This window comes from Onychomys torridus, chromosome 7, assembly GCF_903995425.1.
Source record: "Onychomys torridus chromosome 7, mOncTor1.1, whole genome shotgun sequence".
In the NCBI taxonomy this organism is placed as follows: Eukaryota; Metazoa; Chordata; class Mammalia; order Rodentia; family Cricetidae; genus Onychomys; species Onychomys torridus.
In genome coordinates, this window is record NC_050449.1 from 36,457,394 (window position 1) to 36,481,465 (window position 24,072).

A 24,072-nucleotide genomic window follows, 5' to 3' on the forward strand; every position below is an offset into this window, starting at 1 on the left:
GTGCCTGTACTTCAAAATTCAAAATATGCCTTTATTTTTAGGATGTGTTTCCTTTTCCTTCTTTGTTTTTGTTTTTGTTTTGAGAGTTTCTCTGTGTAATAGTTCTACAAAGTGAGTTCCCAGACAGCCAGATCAGATTGGTCTCGAACTCAGAGATCTGCCTGCCTCTGTCTCCCAAGTGCTGGGATTAAAGGTGTGCACCACCACCACCACCACCACCCAGGTTAAGATATGTTTCTTAAAGGCAGCACACAGTTGGGCTTTGCTCTTTCATTTGATCTAATTATTTCTGCCTTAACTGTTTTTTTTAATGGTTTTAGAGATTGAAATTTACATATGCTGAGCAAGCACTGTACCACTGAGCCACAGTCTTAAGCCAACTTTTATTTTTTAGATGGAGTCTTACTCAGTAGCCCATGTTGATCTGGAATTCATGATCCACCTACCTGAACCTCCCCAATGCTAGAATTAGAGGCATACACTACCATATTGATTTTAATTGGCATTTTTTTTTTGAGACTGCTGATGTAAGTAGATTTGTCTATTCACCATCCTATTGGGTTTCTCAGCTGTTGTTCCCTACTGTCTCTTCCTTCTATTGGATTACATTATTTACACCAACGAACTTAGAATAATTTTAATATTCTGTTAGCTCATCTCTTTCCATACTTTATATTATTTGAAGAATTGTTCCATGTATTTGATTTTACAGCCTACAAGCATAGTCCTGAGAATACACTTAACAATTTGACGTACGTTTTCTATATGAATTTATTTGTTCAATAAATTTTCACTGAGAAGAGAACAGAGGATATAAGTTATTTTTGACCCTAGAAAATATAGTCTTCCCTATAAAAAAAAACTTAAAGTTTATCCAGTGGTTTATACTCCCCTCCAAGGCCAGTGACCAAAGGGCAGCAGACCCAGCTGTTGCAATAACCTTTTGGCCTAATGGTAGCACCATTCTCTGGTAAGTAAGCTTACTGGCACAGACAGAAGGGAGGAAAGGAGAAATGAAGTCCACAGGAGGTACAAATGAAAGAAACGTCTTTCCTCTTAAGAAAGAACCATGTGGCACATCTTTCCTCTCCCACTGGCATGTGACTGTGACTAAACAGTCATTCAATTTATTCAAAGGCCTTGAAGGTATGTAACCCAAGACAGTAAGGCAAGAGTGGAAGCCATGAGATGATCTAGGGCCAGAGAATTAGTTAAGGGTAATAATATAACTAGCACAAAGGTCTGCAAGGATCATCAACTCAGTGTATTAGAAAACACAATGTCTACTGTGGCCTGAGCGTAGAGAATGACCCACAGAGTAGTACTGAGATGACATCAACAACAGACAGACGCCAAAAATGTAAGAAATTTATTCATGAGTGCTGGAGAGATGCAAGAAGCTGCTCTTGCCTGGACTGTTTGACAGTATTTTATATAAACTGGACATGCAGGACCCATAGGAAAATGACCACTGAACTTTGCCAAAACAAGGCGGGATGGTCCTTCATGCTCCTGCTTCACAGAAGAAACTGCCAGACATTCTGCAGGACACAGAGGAAAGTGACTGACAAACTTTGTCAAATAGTCCTTCAAATTTCCTGCTTCATTGAAAAGTATGCCAGATGCTCTAGTCCTGTAGACTGAAGATGGATGCCCCAATGTTACAAAAGAACTATGGATGACAGCCAGATGTCTCTATCATTTCTAGAAATTTGCAAGTTGCTTACAGTGCATTTCCTGTTCTACTCAGGTAATATTATATCATTTTGTGGTCTTTGATGGAGTTGGAGACTAGATAGTTATAATTATAGTTTTCCTTAATCATGATAAAAAATAAATTAGATATAAAGCTTTAGACTCACAAAAATAGGATAGAATATTTTTTTAATTTTGCCAACTACAAATAGACTAGATACTGTAACTGTAATTCCTGCTTGATAAGTGTTTTATTATATGTAATTTTACTATGTTAAAGTTAAAACCTTCCTTTTTGATTAGATGGAAAAGGGGAAGTGCTGTAGGATGGTCTTTCTGTATGCTGTGAATATGTGTTGCTACCACTGGTTAATAAAGAAGCTGCTCTGGCCTATGGTAAGTCAGGTTATAGCCAGGCAGGAAATCCAAGGGAGATATAGGGAGAAGAGGGTAGAGTCTGGGCAGACACCATCCAGTCTCCCAAGGAGCAAGATGCCAGCAGACTAGCAATGCCACGGCCACTTGGCAAAATATAGATTAATAGAAATGGGTTAATTTAAGATGTAATAGCTAGCTAGCAATAAGCCTGAGCCATAGACCAAACAATTTGTAATTAATATTAAGCCTCTGAGTGATTATTTTATAAGCTGCTGTGGGGACAGAAAAGCTTCTATCTACAGATGGCTCAGCAGTTGAGAGCACTGTCTGCTCTTCTAGGGGACCCAGGTTCAATTCCCAGCACCCACATGGCAGGTCACACCTGTCTGTAACTCCAGTTCCAGGGCTTCTGACACCCTCACACAGACATACATGCAGGCAAAACACTAATGAACATAAAATAAAAATAAAATTATAAAAAAGAAATTTATTCATAATGTAAGACAACTAGAAAGTTTTAATCCCAGTCTGATTGATGTTTAAAAGAACACTCCAGATTTCCCAGTGCCTCGGAACAGGGTAGCCAATGGCCTGCGGAGCAACATGCCTAAGTTTTATTGTGACTACTGCGATATGTATCTGACTCATGATTCTCCATCTGTGAGAAAGACACACTGCAGTGGTCGGAAACACAAAGAGAATGTGAAAGACTACCACCAGAAATGGATGGAAGAGCAGGCCCAGCACCTGGTTGACAAAACAACAGCTGCATTTCAACAAGGAAAAATACCCCCAGCTCCATTCTCTGTTCCCCCTCCTGCAGGGGCCATGATCCCACCTCCCCCCAGTCTCCCGGATCCTCCTCGCCCTGGCATGATACCTGCACCCCACATGGGAGGCCCTTCCATGATGCCAGTGATGGGCCCTCCTCCTCCTGGGATCATGCCTGTGGGACCTGCTCCTGGTATGAGGCCACCCATGGGAGGCCACATGCCCATGATGCCTGGCCATGATGAGACCTCCTGCTCGACCTATGATAGTGCCCACTTGGCCTGGCATGACTCGGCCAGACAGGTAAGAGCAGAAAGGCTCTTTATCAATTTTGTACTTCTTTTTTTTTTTTTGGGGGGGGGGGTGTTTTTTGTTTTCGAGACAGGGTTTCTCTGTGTAGCTTTACGCCTCTCCTGGATCTCGCTCTATAAACCAGGCTAGCCTCGAACTCACCGAGATCAGCCTGGCTCTGCCTCCCGAGTGCTGGGATTAAAGGCGTGCGCCACTGCCACCCGGCCAGTTTTGTAGTTCTTGTTCTGTTTCACCAGCAGACGACGATGCTGAGCCTGAGTGTTTTCTAGCTGCACGACAGGAAGGCTTCCCCTTCCGAACCAAGAGAAGTGGAGCAAAAAAAAAGTGCAGCTTTCACTGATGCTGTGAAATGTGAAAATAAAATTGTCTGCTATTTTAGTTTAAAAAAAAAAAAAAAAGACTCCAGTTAAAACTGGGGACAAGCACCTATAATCCCAGCAATCAAGAGGCTGAAGAAACAAGATTGCCTGAAGTCCACTGCCAGCCTGGGCTGCATAGCAGGGCTCTGTCCTCAAAAATTCAACAGGGAAATGGCTGTAGATATGCTCAAAATACATTATATACATGCATGGAATTCTCAAATAATAAATAAAAACATTATATAAAAACTAAACAAGAACAAATAAGTTATTTTAATTAACTAATAAAATAGTGTATTTCACCCCAAATAACAAATACTTAAGAAGCACTTAAGGTAGAAAGGAAACACACAAGGTTTACAATGTTGATGTTTCCCCTAGCTCCTCAACAGAGAACTCTGCATTACCTTTTTGGGTTCTTTGAGACAGCTATAGCCCACGCTGGCCTAGAATACTATCCATCTCAGAACGGCCACAAATGCATGGTGATACTTCCACCTAAGCCTCCCAAGTGCCGGATCACAGGGGAGTCACCATGTCCGGCTTCCACTACACTGGAGGTAGACTGCTATTCAAGAAGAAGAATTAAGAAGAAATTAGCAATGGAGGGGCTGCTACACTTAAAGATAAAACTTTTTTTACAGAGATTTTCAAGTATAAAATGACTGAGAGACGCCTGGTAACTTGGAACTGTAGCACAGTCATTAGTCACTGCAAAGGCAAGTGTTTCTGCCCTCTTCCAAGACAAGTATTTGGATTTTTCCAAGAGCTGATGTCAGGGCTTTTTAGAGACAGAACAGCATTTACAGGCCAGGGAAGGAAAAAAGTTTCCTCAGTAGCTGTGCTCAATGTGGCCTTTGTACTGCTGCACTGCCAAAGCCAGGAAGACCCTGCTAGATAAAGCTATTCAGTTTTGGAGTCGGGAGATACACTCTGCGCTGGGAGGCTGGAGGGTTGTGACTGGAGAGACTTGCAATTGCAGGAGCACAACTGAATTTCCATCAGTTTTGAATCCCAGATTCTAATGGAATCAACATCAGAACAAAGGTTTCTTAATTCTTTCAAGAAAAATACCACATACTGAATCTCAATCAAAATCAATCTCTCTCTCTCTCTCTCTCTCTCTCTCTCTCTCTCTCTCTCTCCTGTGTGTGTGTGTGTGTGTGTGTGTGTGTGTGTGTGTGTGTGTGTAGGATATTTAGCTTAAAAGATATTCATATAATTTTCCATAATTTCAAAGAAAAGATAGGTCAGTATCAAATATTTACAAGAGATCTCCTGTATCTTCCAATCCTAAAAGCTCGGTGGAGAATTAACTCAGTAGAGTTAATACCTATTTGCCATGTGGGCAACTTGCCAGCTGTACATCTAAAAGATCACATTGCCACCTGAACAACACCTGCCTATTTCTAAACATGTATTCAGTTCCAGATAAAGATGGAAAAAAGCAAAAGCAATTCTACCATAGTAGTGTTCCTCAGCACTAAAAAGCAAAGACTCATCTTTCAAGAAAGGACATGATTATAGCCTCCAGTCACTAACTACCAAATGTAATTTGCCATGTCTGTTAGGTTTGGGATCTACACCAAAGAGATCTTGGTAGACTCTAAACAAGAATCAGATTGCCTAAGCACAAGAAGCATAGACTTGAAATGTAAATCCAACTCTCTCCGGAATCTGAAGGCAATACACAGGCTTGTAGGAGGAACATGTGGAGGACAGTCTATTGCAGAGATTCAGAATTGGCACAGTACAAAATTTAGGATATTGCTGGAGGTAAAAATGGAGATATGAAAAGACAAAACAACCGTCACCAATCACAACACAGAAAACAATGACCTCAAATGTTCTGTTATTTGAACAATGACAGAAAAATGAAAATGCTAATAATAGCAGCTAACACTGCTCAGCACACCCCAATAAGCACTGTAGCTGTATTATACACACTACATCATTGAATTTTCAGCAAACACCATTATTATACATATCTTACAGTTGAAAAAAATACTACTCAGAAAGATTAAGGAGCTTGTCTATAGTCTGACAATAAGCAAAGAAGCTGACATGTAAACTTAGGACTTACAGCTCTAGACTTTTTAAATGTATTTATTTTTATCTTACTTTATTTTATATATATATATATGTATACACACACACACACACACACACACACACACACACACACATATATATGCTCTGTCTGCATTATATCTGTGCACCACATGTATGCCTGGTACCCACAGAGGCCAGAAGAAGTCATCAGATACCCAGAACAAAAGTTACAGAGCAACCAAGCAGGTTCTGATAACTGAACCTGGGCCTCTGTAAGAGCATCAAATGCTCTTAACCCCTGAGCCAACTCTCCACCCATTAAACTCTCATTTTTAACCACTGTGCTTAACAGGAGTTTTTTTCAAAACTTTTAGACTTACTTATGTGTGTGAGTGTTTTGCCTACACCTACACACACACCTACACACCTACACACACACACACACACACACACACACACACACACACACACACACACAAACCACAGGTGTGGCGGTTGCCCCTGGAGGTCAGAAGAGGGCATCAGATCCCCTGGAATTTTAGTTGCAGATGGTTATAAACCACCATGTGGGTGCTGGGAATCAAACCCAGGTTCTCTGCAAGAGGAAGAAGTACTCTACTGCTGAACCATCTTTCCATCCCCTTAACAGGATTCTTTTTTTTTTTTTTTTTTAAGTCAAAAACATACTAAACAGCTAGCAAGATGGCTCAGCAGGGAAGGGCATTTACTACCAAGACTGATGACCCAAGTTCAAGTCCCTGGAACTCATGTGGTAGGTGAGCTAGTTGCCCTCTGACCTCCACACACATGGTGCATGTATATCCTCTCCTTCAACATCAAATAAGTAAAATGTGTATTTTTAAAAATTAACACACTTAGAGAAAAAGTCCAAAAAATACGAGAGTGTGCCCCCAAGAAACTGCCACAAAGCACTCACATTCCTAACTACAAGTGTTGCTAACTTATGAAGATTTAAGAATGTTTATTTTGCCAGGCAGTGGTGGCACACACCTTTAATCCCAGCGCTCAGGAGGCAGAGGCAGGCTGATCTCTGTGAGTTCGAGGCCAGCGTGGTGTGGTCTACAGAGAGAGTTCTAGGACGGCCAGGACTACACAGGCAGCCTAGCCTCAAACTCCTGGCAGTCGTTCCACAACCAGCATCTAGGAACTAGGTTTCAGGTATGGACCACTACACTCCGCTTACAATGGCACATTCGACTTTCAATTCTAAAATACAAAACTGTATGAGCATCAAGACAAAAAAGGAAAAGAAAAAAATCAAAACACTCATGTGTAACTGGAAAAATTAGGTTAACCTCAATACTGCTCCACAGTAAGAAACCATATGCCAAAAGTCCAATGTAATCTTCTTTATCTTTTCTTTTCTCACACTGGAATTTGAGAGAGATTTAAGAAAGCTGTATGTTCTTCGAGACAGTCTTATGTAGCCCAGGCTGGCTGTGCTGAAATTATAGGAGTGTGAACTACTCCCAGATGAGCAACAAGACATTTTTAAAGAAATAAACACACACACGCCCTTATAATGGTGGGGAGGAGCTACATAAAGATAAAATCCTTACTAGAAAATTAAAATAACTCAGACCTAGAGGACAAAAGGATGAAAGACAAGCACTGCATCAAACAACACAATCCAATGAAATCTCTCTGACAAATGCCATTTCTACTCTGTTCAGCAAGACACAAGTACTGTCTCAGTAAAGAACTAATCTTACTTCATACTCACACTTCTGCACACAGCAGTCACTAAACAAATGCATTTCTCTTTTTATGGAGGATATGGGGCCAGAGAGATGACTCCGGGTGAAAGAGCCTGGCATCTAGCATGGTGACCTGACTTCAATCCCAAAATCTGCATGGTAGAAGGAAAGGATCAACTCCCACAAGTTGTCCTCTGACCTCACATGCACACTGTGGCATGCCTGCCCCCATACACACCATATACAATCAATCAATCAATAAATAAATAAATAAATGTGATTTGTTTTTGAAGGAGAATCTTTCTTCCTATTCTCATCCACCCACTAGAATGTAAGCTCTAAGGCAGCAGGGTCCTGGGACTCACTGCTACATCCTACAATGTGCTAGACAGGAAATTTGCTCAAAAATGTTTGTGTAACTTGACAATAGACACCGGACATGGCAGGGGACAGACCTGTCTTCAGAGTTCCAACCAACAGTGCTCTACATTAGTTTAGGTTTACCACTGGGATCTCAAGGTCAACAGACCTATTGACCTCCACAAAACGGCTTTTCTGTCTTAACAGACAGACCTCCGTCCACACAGATGGTCCAGAGAATCTAGAATTTGGGCTGAAGAAATAGCTCTGGTGGCTGTTCCTGCAAAGGACCCACATTCAATTCCCAGCATCCAGATTGCAGCTTACAGTCATCTGTATTCCAAGGGATCAAACACCCTCTTCTGGCTTCCACAGGTACCAGGCTCACATGCAGTGCACATACATACATGTGGACTAAACACATACACATAACTTTTTAAATTAAGAATTTGGGAGTCATTAATGACATCCACATTTACCTCTGCTCCACAACTGTATCCATCTATCTGATAACCATTCCTAAACATCTACTGTATACCAGCACTTACAGAGTCAGTTTGTATCTCCTATCATACTCAAACGTTTCATTGCTAATGAATACCTTGAGTTCATCTACTTCTGACCTTCTCCATTGCTAGCCTGGAGTGACCCACTCTGCCAAGTCTGGCACCTGCAATGCAGGTCTTCCAGTAGTCCTGCACAGTTCCTTTCCTGTTAAGCAGCCAGAGACTTTCAAACCACAAGTCTTGTATCCCTCCCATTAAAATTCCTTCAATAGTTTTCCATTGCACTCAGAGGGGGAAACATCCAAACACCAAACATGACACACAAGAATTAATAAGGTTCTTCTTATCTCTAACCTCAGTTGAGCTTCAGTTGTCCTAGTGGCCTTTGCGGCCTCAGGGACTTTCCCTAGAAAGTGGTGTCATATATACTGCCCTGAGTGAGACTGTCTCATCACCAACATAACTTCTGAGATCTTTTTTAATGGTTGCTACCTCAGAAAGGCCTTGCCTTTTCTCTGCTCCCCAGATTTTATCTACTCACGTTGAATTCAGATCTATATAACAGCTATTGCACAGCACAAAAAACACTAAAAATGGAGGCTGAAGAGATGGCTTAGGGGATACAGTGCTTGCTGTGCGAGCATGAGGACCCAAGTTCAGATCGTCATCATACATGTGAAAGACAGGCATCGTAGCACACATGTGTAATTCCAGAACTAAAGGGAGGAGACAGGCAATCTGGGAGCTCAGTAGCCTGCCAGCTAGCCTAGTCAAAACACACAGCCAGAAGGTACACTGAGAGACCTTGTCTCAAAAAACAACACACACACACACACACACACACACCTTTTCAGATACAATGACAATACATGATCTATGGAAGAAAAGTGATTATTAAGAGTTATCTTAATAATAAAAGCATGTAAAACAGGGTGGGAGAAAACATTCCAAATCATGTCTAATAATAGCTTCCATTCAGAATATATAATGAACTCAATAAGAAGACTCAATTCAAAACAAGATTTGGCCAGCGGTGGTGGCACACACCTTTAATCCCAGCACTTGGGAGGCAGAGGCAGGTGGATCTCTGTGAGTTCTTCTTCAGTCTCCTGAGTGCTAGGATTACCAGCCAGAGCTAATCAATCCATTAGCTATATTTATTTTCTTAATTGCAATGATAGTTTTCCAGTTACATACATGTATCAAAGCCTATCAGAGTATACAATTTAAACACATGAGGTTTAGGGCTGGAGAGAGAGTTCAGTCAGTTAAGTGCTTGCCACAGGAGACTATGGACCTGAGTTTGGTCCCCAAATCCATATAAAAGGCCAAGCATGATAGGTTGTCCTTGGAATTTCAGTACTGGGAAGGAAAAGGTAAGTGGATCTGTAGGACTTGCTAGCCAGCCTGGCCTAATTGGCAAGCCCCAGATCCTAGTAAGAGGCCCTGTCTTAAAACATGGGGTGGAGAGCTTCCAAGGAATGGCACACAGAGTTGATCTCTGCATCCAGAGCCATGCGCACACACATTCAAACATACACAAAAACATTTAAAGCTTATTACACGCCAATTACAAAGCTTTTAGATGCTAAAAACAAAACTAATGTTTAAATAAAAAAAAAATACTACCCATTAAGCCAGGTGAAATGGCATACCCCTAAAATCCCGGCATTTAGGATGCTAAGGAAAAAGAACTCCCCAAGTTTAAGATCGTATCCACAACATGAGATACTTTCTTAAAAATAAACACTATGGTGCTGGAGAGATGGGTCAGCAATTAAGAACACTTGTTGATCTTGGAGAGGATCCAGGTTCAGTTCCTAGGACCCACATGCTGGCTCACAACCATCTGTGACTCCAGTTCCAATGCTCTCTTCTGACCTTCCTGAGCATTGCATGCACCTGGTGCACACACATGCATGCAGGCAAAATACCAAGACATAAATTTAAAATAAATTTTTAAAAAGAAATAAAAAATAAATACTTCTTGGCTGGAAAATGGCTCAGTCAATAAAGAACATGCCATGCAAGCATGAAGGTCTAAGTTCAGATCCCCAGCACCCACACAAAAATAATTAAACTAATTAATTAACATGAACTTAATTTTAAAAGCAGACAAAGTAAGGCACAGCTCTGACCTTAGTGTTGCTGGGAGAGGTGGGGTTAGGAGCACAGGCAGAGTCAGGCTGGTCCCCAGAGCTGGCTGAGCAGTCAGGGTCACAGGAACACCCTGTCTCAAAAGACAGGTGCAAATGGCAGTTCTTGCCATTAAGTATGAGGCCAAGCTTTAGATCTCCAGCGCCCAGGTGACCCTGAGTAGGTGTGCTGTCCTACATGTAAGCCTGACCATCAAGAGGCTAGACCGAGTAGGTGAGCCTCATACATATGGTAAAAGCCAATTCAGCAAGACTCCCAACATCAAGCTCTGGCCTCCACATGCACCCACACACATGGACACACCACACACAGACTCACAGTTGAACAGTAGGAAACATGTAAGTATACTTTTAGCCTCCACACTAAACACAGGTACATGCATGTGTACCCGCTCACACAATCATACACACATATATACTATATACACACAAAAAAATTAAGCATTGTAAAACCCATTGCTCATAAACATTGTTATAATTTATGAAATATAAAAGATTCAATGGTCTAAATATTTTCTCCTTGTTGTAAATTTTAGACTATTCGTAATTTTGTATGGGAAATTCCAGCAATTTAAGACTACCTAACTAAACTTGTTCTGTAACTTTAAGATTTGTAAACATATGAATCCCTTAAAGGATTGTTGTAATAGTGAGATGAATAATGTCAGCCCCAAGAGAATCTTTTGGTGTTTGGGGCTGGGTTAGTTATTTACTCTACCTATGTAATTTACTCTCACTTCATTAACTCACTCAGAAAATGCATTTAAAACAGCACACAACATGTAGCCAGGCAAGATACAGGCCTTTGCAATCTATGTAGAAGAAACAGAAAAGACAACCAATAGACAATAATGGTCTTAATTAATAAATGAGTATTCTGAATAGTAAGTCAGAAGATTACCCACATTCTAGATGTCCCCTCACACCATAAAATCGTGGCTGTGAAGGATCATAGTCTATGCAGTAAGTCAGGAGGTTACCCACATTCTAGATGTCCCCTCACACCAAAAAGTTGTGGCTGTGAAGGATCAGATAAGGAAGCTAAGTGTAACAGTAATGGAAACGCTAAACAGGCTCTCAGTAAGCTGCACGAGGAGTACATGAAAGTCAGAGCAGAGCATTAAGTCCGAGTCCAGTCCTTACCCTACACTGCTAAACAGTGGCTCCAATCACTCAGTTTTTGGAAGCCTATAGTCCCTATCTCTTAGCTGCTCCTTTTTTGTGATGTCAATAATTTCTAGAAAATATTTTAATCTGCTCAGATGAAAACAGTGGAAAGATCATTTACAGTCTAGTCTGGCTAGCCTTTACTTTATTATTGCATGGTTACTAATGTGGTAACTACTAATTTAGTAGTTACTAACTTATGTCTCAAAATATAAATTTTCTCACCTATAAAGAGAGATGAGACAAGAAAATAAAAAAGAGATGGGAGATCAACTATTGCTATACAAAAGTATGGTTTAGAAGAGATGAGGGTAATCATAGCAGTAATGAAAAACCTAGCATTTAATGAAAAATACCTACATATCAGTGTACAAATGCATAAACAATACTTATTATATAATGCCATCAAAATGGTACACCATCTACATGAGTTTCTTATATCTTCCATTCAGTTATAAAGCCTGTGTATACTTAAAGTTCAAGGTATAATATAAATGCCCAGTGAACATGTTAATTTGCTAATACTTCTGAAGGGTCATTCTTTAAAATGTAACAGTGTGGGAACTCATCTCACTGGGAAAAAGATCAATACATGAACTGAAAGCTTTCACATGAACTGAAAGCTTTTACAGTAGGCTCCAAAGTGTGAGCCTAATATGTCTATAAAGAAATCTGCAGCACCAAACATTTCAGTGTTATACAGTCTTGAGCTTTTTGTCTAAAAAAAAAAACAACAACTCTAACATGACCAACACCTTCAGAAGAAAGAAGACCTGGGTTGGGGATATAGCTCAGCAGTACAATGCTTGCCTATCACATAAGAGATCCTGGGTTCAAATACCAGTAAGACTCTAAAAAAGGAAAACCATTGTACACCACTTGTATTTTTCACATTCAAGCCTCTGCTCCAGCACTCAGAGACAGCACTGGAAAGGGAAAGGCAGAATGCAATCCTAATGCCATACTGCATTCAGCAGCAGCTTTATAGTTATAATCAACATTTTAGCTGACACAGGCAAAAATACCACTAACTGAACAAAGGATAAAATAATTCACACCGACACAGGAGTTCCTGGTGCTATGGCTAGCACCTTTTCCAAATAACTATAGATTTCAATTTATGGGAAAAAAAATAAACTGAAAAAATAGTCACAAAGATTACTCTGTAAAAACACTCCCTTCCCCCACTGAAAGATGAATCCCTGCCCCCGTGCCCCATTCATAGTCCCTTGGGAATCAAAGGGAGACAACCATCAGAAAAATTCAAGATGATTAAATCACAATTCACAGAATAATAATTCAACATCCTCAGCTAAGATTCAAGAGCCATTACACCAGCTCAGTTCTACAAAGGTAACAGAAGGGTGACGCTTCCAGTCCTCTGAATAAAGATATCCTTGCATGCTGGATGTTAAAACCTTTGTTCTCAAGCTAAGCCACTAAGGCATAGGTTTTCAAAACTAGAAATTTTCTTTCTTTAGGTCAAGTTATGCTTTTCAAAGCAAGAATGAAAAAAATAAAAAAACACTACTATAAGAAATAATAATGATGTACAAATATTCTTTCCCTTGCTCATTCCATTCTTAATATAGGTATATCCACTTTACTGAAGCTATTTTTCTACCATTTTGCCTTATTTTTTTCACTACAGAGAAAACAAAGACTGCCATAGATTACCTGAATAACCGGACAAATCAGCAAGCAAGCAGAAGCTCAAAAGGCTTGTGTCTTGTTTCCATGGAGCACAGCAGAGTGAGATCTTCACCTAACGCCACTCCCCTAGCAATCCTAGGTTTTTCCTTTATCCATACATTCCACAGCCTTGGAGAGGCATTTATCAATGATTTTACTGACCACGAGAGGAAAGATAAGAAGAAACCCCACCTCTTCTCTACCCCCAATCATTTGCCATCATCATCTAAAGCCCAACACTGCACAACTAATGGAAAGGCAGAGAACAGCATCCCCCTGCATTATGCCATACAATGCATATAGATGACAGAGAGAGCAAGTTAGCTCAGCTGACAGTTTTTAAAACAGCAAGCCAAGAGCTCCCATAACATCACAAAGATGAGTACAAGATCTAATTACAGAACCACAAAAAAAATTCTTTCTCAATACAGAATTTTTAGATGAGGAATTTCCTGAAAACAGTACCACAAATGGAGTCTTTTATATACGTATTTTGTTCTCATTTCTGTTCTTTTTTCCTAATAAGCCAAATAAGCTAAGACAGGATTAAAAAACAAACAAACAAAAAGACTGCCTTTGTTAGCAATATGACCCCCACAAAGAGAATCTGAGAATCTGAACAGGAACGAGGTGGGAGTGGAGGAGAAACAGATAAAAAAAAATGGGGGAGGGAAGAAAGAAAAATATTTTCTGCCCCAATAAGCCTTATTAAGTCTGTAAGCTAGGCTGGGAGGACTGAAATTTCTTCAAGCTATTCTGTCTGTTTGTGTTTGATGACTGTAAATCTTCCCAGGTCTCCAACTCTGCCCCAGGCACTATGATGTCTGGCACATTGTTAACTAGCACCCTTGCCACTAGCAGTGGAGTGAAGAGGGTAAGAGACATGCTCATCCATTCTAATCCTAGAAGCAATGTGATTTTGTTAAAACTGTAGTGTGTCAATCACTTCCCTAAAGAAAGCACACTAAGTATTTTTAGCCTCTACTTCCCTGTTCTAGTTCTAAAGCATGAACCCAACCTGACCGTTTGCATGCACATAACTTCCAGGACTAAATGAAAGCTATACAGTTTTAATTTAAAACATATAATAATACATTTCTTTAATCAACCCCAAAAACCCTTTACCTACTTAAATTATAGCTCAAGGTTCTTTAAATATATAAAGAACCTCAGAACAACAGTTAATGATCTAAAAATCAGGTTACAAGAAACCCACACCTTGGCAAATACAGTTTATAAACATATAATTTATAAATCTAGTCTTCATGTATGTATATATATTTAAATTTTGTAGCTCTTCGAAACAAGACTAATGACTTTTAATGCCCTTAAATATTGAAGTACAGACGTGTTCAGCTGGTAGTTTCTATGCACTTATTAACAAGTTAACAGTCAGTCTCCTCATCAGCAAAAGAAACCAGTGGAAGTAGATGACACCTGCTAACTGTCAGGCCGAGTAAACTCCCCTCCAGGCGTGGCACTTTCCCACCAATCTCATCTACCCTAAAATCCAGGGTGCCCCTCAGGCTAGGTCTTCATAGGTCTACACTGCTGAAGTAGTTCCACAGCATATGTCAATTTAGAACTTGAAACTAGTTCATTTATATTTTAGCAGTTTTCATCATAGGTCACTAGGAACAATTTTAGTTTTTGATCAAATGCTCCCCAATTCCCCCTCCCAATAATAAAATGAACACCTCAACAATCTCAGCTTCCTCATAGAACATACTTCAATTTCCTGGCTGAACTTGGCTTTCCCCCAACAGTCTCTCTTACTGACCTTATTAATAGAAACCACCCCTTCTTTCAAAACTCAATGTCCAGAAAGAAGTACATGATTCAGAGTCCAAAGGAAGTACGTAATTTTCTCAACTTCCCTGAAAATCCAAATAACCAGTAGATATATAAAAAAGTTACTGAGGCCAGTCAGATGGCACAATGGATAAAGGGTCCTGAGATGGATCCTCTGGGTGCATATGGTAGAAGAAAACTAACTCCCACAAGCTGTCCCCTGACCTCTGTGCAATATGGTATGCACACATTCTCACACACAATAAAAAGTAATAAATGAATATGTTCAACTTTAGAGAAAGATAAATGGGGAGGGATAACAATAAAAATAAATACCTAGAGTATTCATAGAAATAAAGAACGGGGCTGGGCACTCAGGAGGTAGAGGCAGGAAGATCTGTGAGTTCAAAACCTTCCTGGTCTACATATCAAATTCCAAGCTAGCCAGGTTTACAGTGAGAGGGTACTTATTAAAAGCACCAGAATTACAACTTAGATATCTACTTAAGTGATCTGAAATTTTACACCTACATAAAATAACTGCCCATGGGGAGCAGTGAGATGGCTCAGTGGGTAAAGGTGCCGGCCACCAAACCTAACAAGCTGAGTTTCATCCTCACATGGTGAAAGGAGAGATGTGATCCAACAAGCTGTCCTCTGATTTACAAATGCACAACATGACACATGCGTATTTTATGTGTGGTTGCACATGATAATAAATTTAGAAAATAAATAACAAAAATAATTGCTGGTGAAATTTAGAGTGAATTTATTCATAATTACCACAGGAGGAATAGAAAAACAAATTATGATTCAATCCACACAAAGGAAGAATATTCAACAATTTTTAAAGAATGGACAATTAATGTATGAGTCACAGATGAATCTTAAATGTATTATATTATGTCAAAGAAGCCATACATAAATCTAAACATTGCACTGTTCCATCACATCACAATCTGGAAAATGTGAAAGTATGGTATGGAAGCAGATTCCTAGTTGCTAGGACTTAGAGGAGAGTGTGGGCGTCTATAAAGGGAGTCCATGATGAATATTTACAGTGCAGAATCTATCCTATGTGATAGTATAGTGGTGGATACATGATCTGTGCATCTGTCCAAACCTACAGAAACACACATCATCAAGTGTTAAGCAAAAGACAGCAGAAACAATCTCTCTAGCTGGGCCTCAAGGCACAGGCCTATGATCCTTGATGCTCAAGGATAAGGCAGGAATATCATAAACTCAAGGACTGCATGCGCTACAGAGAGCATTTAAAACCAACCTGAGCAACTCATCTAGGCCCTGTCTCAAGAATTCAAAGTATAAAATAAAATTACAAAGGACATAGCTGGGAGGCAGTGTGCATGCCTAGCATTACAAGGACCTAGGTTCAATCCCCAATATCAAAATGAATTTAAAAATTAAGGAGGCTGACCTAACTTTTTAAAATTAACATTATGACTTGAAATTGTATGGCTAATAACAAAGAAAATTATATGTAAACACTGCATTCGAGTTGGAAATGTTATGTCCACAGATTATAGGTTAGCAATTCTGACTGGGAAAGCTAGGGGAGTACCACTGAAGGGTGTCTCTGTCTCGAAGTACTTTTCAGTTATCAGTATCTACCTACCTACCTGTGTCTCTCCCCAGCTACCTGGAGGTGAGCAGTCTGCTCTGCCACGCCCTCACAGCAACATGTTGTTGCTCTCAGCACATAGCAATGGAGCAAGCCAATCAAGGCCCCAAACCTCTGAAAGTATGAGTCAAATCTATCTTCCCTTCTTTAAATGTTTTCTCTCCTTTCTCTTGTTCTAGCAACAATAAATTGGCACACCTAAAATGGTTCCTGCATTTCTGTATGTTTGCAGGTATGTGCATGTGTATGTGCAGTCACTCAGACATGCACCTGTGTGTATGTGCATGTTGGGGGGAGGGGGTAGAAAGGCAAAGGGGGTAATTAAATGGCTCAAGATGGCCTAGAATTCACTATGTAGCTTGAACTGTTATCCTGTCTCTGATATGCCATGCTAGCACCTCCACCACTGAGCCACACTACAGCCTCAGCCCTACAGCTAATTCCAGTCTACCAATGAGGAAAGCACTACACAACATCCTGAAAATTATCTATCCAGGATTCCTGAGAAATGTCAAGACCACTGAAAACAAAGTCTCTCACAGCCGAGAAGAACCTAAGGAGACATGACGACTAAATTCAAAATAGTATCATGGGCAGAAATAGAGCCATGGCTTAAAGCAACCACCACCAGAAAGAAAGAAAGAAATCCTAGGAAATCTGAATAAACTATAAACTTAGTTAATGATGTCAATGTTGGTTCATTAATGTTACAAATGTACCATACTAATATAAAGTTAACAGTTGAGGAACATGAGTACATGTATGGGCTATCCATATCATCTTTAGTGTCTCAATCTGTAAATCTCTTCCTAAAAGACAACTTTTTTAGAAAAAAAAAAGTTCTCATCACAATGACTTATGCAGAAAAAGAAAGGGAAGTTCAAGGGGAGAGATGAAGAGCTGTGCCAGCTAAAGAAAGCCACTGCGGCTCAGTGAGAACTGGAGAGCCGCTCTACACAATGTCTGAGAAGAAAGTACAAAAGGAGAGGGCCAGCGATGACCCAACAGGATGTTAGAAATACTCTCCCACTGCTTAGACAGCTGCACTGTGTGTTGACGTCAATCTCAAGTCGCCCATGGATTACAGCAACAATTCACTCAAACTTCGGTGTTTGCTGTGTAAGTTTCAAAGTGAAACTAGCTGCTAGTGGATATTCAGTTTCCAGGAGGAACAGACAACCCTGCTTATAACCTGAGACACACAGTGGCTAGCCATGGGGAGGACAGGAACACAGGGCTGCTCTGGGCACACTAATTTGAATTGTCTTCTCTCACTTCTTAATCTTTACTGGGAAATTACAAGTGAAATACCAATCTCTTCCATTTCTTCCCTCTAAAAAGGACTGATGCATGGAATAAAATTATCAGTGTATCCTTCTAAGCCAATAATTGATATTCAACAGTTTAGACATTCAAAAGTACGAAGTATGTATATTATGTGGTGGATCTAAAGTAATAGAGCTAGGTCAGTGTCTTGAGTCACAGATGTGTATGACTAAATGTAATCTGTTACTCATAAATGGAGAGGGAATATATGTTGCCAAATGAAATTTCAAGTTGCACACAAATCATATGAGGTAAGTTCATCATGTACAGCAACTGAATGGTGGTTGCTGCTAGAAAATCAGATTAGACAAGCTGAGCAAAGGAGGAAACCTGTGGGTTTGCCCTGACTGGATCACTGAAAAAGGCTGCATGTGTTTTTATTACTAGAGTGGGGAACAGGTTCAGGATGCTTTCCTGATTTTAAGTATTTTTGAAATTTTAGGTAGTGGTGACTTTCAAGTATTGGTGTACTATAAGAAACTACTTCTGTGGCACACACTATGATCCCAGCACTCTGAAGGCCAAAGCAAGATCATGGGAGCATCGATCTGAAGCCGGCCTAAAATTTGCCTGGCTTACATAGCAAGTTCCAGAACAGTCTGATCAGAATGAGATTATGCCACCAAAAACAAACAAAAACAAAACCAACGGACCCAAGTACGTCTATTAAAATACTGTTTGAGACCAGATTCATCCTGAACCATTTTCCTGGTCTGTATTTATTTCTAAATCTAGGGGTGGGTCCCTCAAACAGACTACTCTTAAATAAAAACTCAACAAGCTATAATTTAGTAATTTAAATATATAGATATAAAGTTTCTTAAAGCTGATATTTTATAGAAGACAATGACGATAATAATATAAAAGTTAAATTTGGGACCTGTGTAACTTTTTCCAAGTCACTCAATTAACCAGAGGTAGGGCTGGGATCTAAATTCGGATCTACATGACAGGAAAGCCTTCTTAACTTCTATAAAATATGAGGGGAGACCCTACAAATACAGAATACCTGCCTTAACTGTCGAAAGATGAATTCCAGCAAGTGTTGTAGTGCATGCCTATAATCCCAGCACTTAGAGGCTACTGCAGAAGGACCACAAGTTTGAAGCCAGTTTGGTCTATGTAGCACATTCCATACCAGTCAGAATGACATAGCATGATCTTGACTCATAAACAAATAAATGAGGGTGGTGGTAATGTACACCTTTAATGCCAGCACTCCAGAGGCAGGTAGATCTCCGAGTTCAAGGCCAGCCTGATGTACAGAGGGAGTTCCAGGATAGCCAGGGCTACATAGAAACCCCATCTCAGGAAAAAAAAAAAAAAAAAAGTAAAACAAATTTTTCAAACGCAGGGAGTTAACCAACTAAGGACTGGTCAGTTGCTTGGGATAAACAGGACGTATATGAAGCAGATTTGAGCACTGAAAAGCAAAAGGATTAGTAACTGACTGTAGAAAAGTCCATCAGAAAGAGTTTTCTATTTTGTACTGAACCAGTACATGATACATATACTAAAGCATGAAATAACTACAATCCAGGGACATTAAATAATCTCATGCCCATGTTGAAGACAGAACATCATCTGAAGATACAAATATCCTGGTCCCTGAATATAAAAGAAAACATGATCTGACTAAATCAGAGAACACCTAGCTCTGCTAAAACTCAATGACAGTGTTAATGTCCATCAGCTAAATCAAGATGGCTGGGGACTCGTTTTTGTTTTTGTTTTTTCAGCCAGAAGGCATTTCACCACATTAACTGTTCTCCTGGAGTTATTGCTGATTTAAGAGTTTTATTGGCTTCATGGGTTTCACCAATACGTCCAATACTCACAATGTTGGAAGATATTGCTGCTTCCATGGCTAATCTCAATGGCCTACTTGGCAGGATCTAGAATTACCTGGGAGGTAGGCCTCCTAGCATGCCTGTGACGACTATCTTTATTAGGTTAACTGAGGTGGGAAGAGCCTAGACTACAGGAAGAGGAGAAAGCAAACTGAGCACCAGCAGCATTAATCACTCTCAGCCTCCTCACTGTAGATGCAACTGAGCAACTGCTTCAAGCTCCTTCCCCATGACGTCCACTTCATGAAGGGCTGTACCCTAAACTATAAGCCAAAAGAAATCATTCCTTCTTTAATTTGCTTTGTTAGACTATTTATCACAACAATAAGTGAATAAGACCTAGCTCTAGGTTATAACCCAAGTTAAATCCTCACTGGAACAACAGTTTAGTTTTCCCAGGTGATATATGACTTTTCCCAGGGAGACTATTCACCCCAGATGGACTAGGCATGGGCAGGGCCAGAAAAGGACTCATCTTCTAAGTCCAGTTTGGTGAACCAGTGGGCTTGTTGGGGTTACTAATAGAAGACTCAAAGGCAGCTACCCACCAGGAAGTCCCCTGGGCGACATAGGGACGGCTGTACTATCAGAAATCCCACATCAGTCAACTGTTTACTTCTTACATAAGAGGGAGGGGTCAGGGAGGATGAGGTGACCCTCTCCATCCCTCCACAAGGGAATTTGTTTTTATCACTTTTGAGAGAGGATATGACTATATATATACCAGGTTAAACTTGAATTTACAATCCTGCTGTGGCTGGTGGTATAAGCCACAATCTGCAGCAACTGAACACAAAGTAATGTTAATACGCCATATCTGCATGGGCTCTGATTCAAGAGAGCAATCAATGATCATGTCCAACCAGAGGAAACACCACACAACAGCAAGCTTCACTTTAGGTTATTCCCTCAGACTATCAATCTCTAAGCCACAGAGACACTCGTCCATGAAACACGGTTAACAGACACTGTCTCCATTATTGGCCTCTTGAAACACACGTGTCCAAAATTCTGCATAAGAATTTAATATCAGGCAAGAGAGATGGCTCAGTGAGTAAATATGCTTGCCACCAAATCTAATGACCTGTGTTTGATCCCCTGGCCCCATATGGTGGAAAGAAAGAATTGATTTCCAAGGAAGTTTTCCTCTGACCACACCTGTGCTGTGCTGTGCATATGCAAACATACATGTAAAATAAATAATTCAGTATACATGGGCCAGGTGTTGTGGATAAACCTAGAATCCAGCACTCAAGAGATTATGGCAGGAAAAACACAAATTTTAGACCAGCCTAAAATTAAAAAAATAGCTATTTAATAGCAGTAAAACTAGGTTTCTTCATTACAAAGAAGGAAATACACTCACCAATATAATAAAATCTTAAATCTTTTTCCCACAGCATCTCTCAAATAGGGGAGGCTTATCCACAATAGCACTATTAACCCTCACAATTATACATGCATTACTGTCACCATAACAACTTGATTTTCTATTTGTGTGTGTCTGTGTGTGCACACGCGCATGCACACTGGGCCTTGTACAGACTAAGCATATGTTATATCACTAAAGCACAAACTCACAAGATTTTTGTTCTAGCTTCTTTAATTGGAGTGTGTCTGTATATCTGCTGATAAAAGCACTATACATGATTCGTTTGCTAATGCTGACTGCATGGTTTTATGACCATCTTAGTGCTGAGAGAAAGCAGGGCCTTGGTTATTAGACAAGCATTGATTCCATCACTACATACATCAAGCCCTTGCATGAGAATTTAATTAGGTAAAAACCACCTCACACACACATGTCATTTGATTCTCTGAGGTGATTTTTTTTATTTTACAAAAACAGTATTACCCTCCCTATGTTGGAGAATAAGGCTCAGGAAAGTTGACTTAATTATCTGTATGATCTTTGAGAAACAAAGCAGGGACTCAGTCCCAGCAATTCTGACTCTAATTCTCATAAACTTGTATCTACATAATCCTTTAATCATAACTTTCAGCCAAGACTCAGTAAATTTTATATGTTAGACAAAGATAGGAAGGAAGGGAAGAGGAAGGGAGGGAGGGAGGGGAAGAAGGGAGGGAGGGAGGGATGGATAGACGGACGGAAAGACAGATGGACGACGGACCTGAAAACGAAGAAGGATGAGAATGGGAAAGGGAAGGAAGAAAAGGGGAAGAGAGGAATGAGGAGGAAGAGAAAATGGGAAAGACATTGACCGACAATTCATAATGGTAACAAAAATCATAAAGTACCTGGTAATAATCCTAGCAAAAGTTTTCAGAACTCTAAGTCAAGTTCACAAATTATTATTGAAGTATTATCATAAAAGATCTAAAATTACTAAATACCACATCTATGTATAAAAAGCAGTATTATTTCTCCCCACTAAATTATACATGTAATACAATGACAATTTTTTTAAAACCTCATTAAGACTTTATATGGAATCTGACAGTTAATCCCAAAATTTATAAAAACCAAGAATATCAATGAATTTTTTTTCAAAGAAATTTTTGAAGAAAAACTAAACAAAGAGTTTTATTGTTGGGAGATATTCTATCACTTTGTAAACCCCAAGTTTGCATTTGTGTTAATTAAATAAAATTACCCTTGGGTCAGGAGGCTGAGTTTGCAACTATTAACAGAAAGTAATCATAGAGGATCAGAGGATCTAGAAAAGAGAGACAGACACACCAGAAGGAGTAGGGAGGGATTTGGAGTGGCATGGGTTTTTTTGTTTGGTGGAGCAGAAGGATCCTCTTTGGGAGACGCCCACAAGGTTAGGAGGTGATACTCAACCTCTCTGAGCTAGCAGGTTTTCACCCCAGCCTTTGAATCTTGAGTCTTATTTATAAATAGAATGGTAGAGATTTAGCTAAAGATACTTTTAGTGGCAGTGGCAGAGCTAGTACCTGCAGGAACAAATTCGAACCAGGCTACAGCCTAAGCATCTAGGCCACTGCCAAAGAAGCAGGATGGTAACTGTGGAGTTGCAATTGCTGGCTGAAATAGCAGTAGATTAATGCATAGCTGCTATGCCAAAGTTAAAACATAATTGGCGCTTCAACTCGTGGCACAACCACATGGACAAAGAAGTCATGCTAGCCAGCTCTGTCTGGGCCTCTCCTCTAGAGCCCTCACAATAGGCAGCTGCTGCTTGTTGAACTCTGGAAAGCATGCTCGCACTTAGAAATTGGGGGAGGGGCTTGAGTTCACTACCAACACCATGGACAAACTGAGAAGTCAGCAAATTTAGTGAAACACTTGGGAAATCTTTTAGGAGAGGGAACATCACAATGCAGGACACTAGGACCCTATATAATGCTACTATGGATGGTTTGAAAATGGGAAATTTAAATAAGGAGATAAATGATTTAGCTAGGATTGACATGATGTCAATAGTAATTATTATCAGTTTGGTAATTAATATTTTATCCTTAAAACGTGGTTTGACAGGCTGGAGAGATGGCTCAGCCATTAAAGGCTAGGCTCACAACCAAAAAAAAAAAAAAAAAAAGTGGTTTGACTAACACAACTGTGCAGAGTATGATAATTTGATAAGATGCAAGCCTTATATTTGATAAGACACAAGGCTTAGAAGGACTTACTAGTGATAAGATACAAGCTTTAGAAAGACCTACTGATGAAAATAAGAAAAATACTCAGACACAGACACAGGAAAGGGCAGAACCTACCACTGCACTGCATTATGAAACTGAAGAGCAGCAGCCTCAGATGATCAGAACACCAACCTTAACTTACCCAGTTACCATACAAGAACAACCACCAGACAATAAGCACCCCCAAGTCTATGCAGACGTTAAGTGGAATCCCGTGTACATGTTAGATTTAAAGAGATTTAAGGAAGTAATTGTTTCATATGGTATGCACTCACCCTTTGTGAAGCAGATGTCAAATTCATGGGCAACTAGGAACAGAATTATTTCACAAGACTGAAAGATTTAGCTACAGCAATATTGGAAGCTGATCCTCAGTTACAATGTAAAACACGGTAGAGAGAGGAAGCTAAAATCTCAGGTAAAACGAAGTGCAAGATAGGTCAAGTGTATAGGACCAGAAGAACAGAGAGGAAAATTAGTCATCTGTGACTAACATAGCAATAAATTTATAGGGACATGATCTGTTGCAGCAATAGGAAACACCGATTAACATTCCTCCAATCTCAGAAATGAACTGTGATTTTTCTATGACTTAGCAACAAGCCAAGGAAATTATAAAGAACTGTCCTACTTGTTCCTTATACAACCAAACTCCATTACCTGCAGTAAG

At 39.9% G+C, this 24,072-nt stretch overlaps 1 protein-coding gene and 1 pseudogene across 4 annotated transcripts in view; one reads left to right on the forward strand and one right to left on the reverse strand.

Annotated features, from left to right (window-relative positions):
* Arhgef12 (Rho guanine nucleotide exchange factor 12) overlaps positions 1-24,072 on the reverse strand; it is a 141,976-nt gene that overhangs the window by 94,747 nt on the left and 23,157 nt on the right. The gene's annotated exons all lie outside the window — the stretch shown is intronic.
* Positions 2,677-3,151, forward strand: LOC118586651 (annotated as a pseudogene).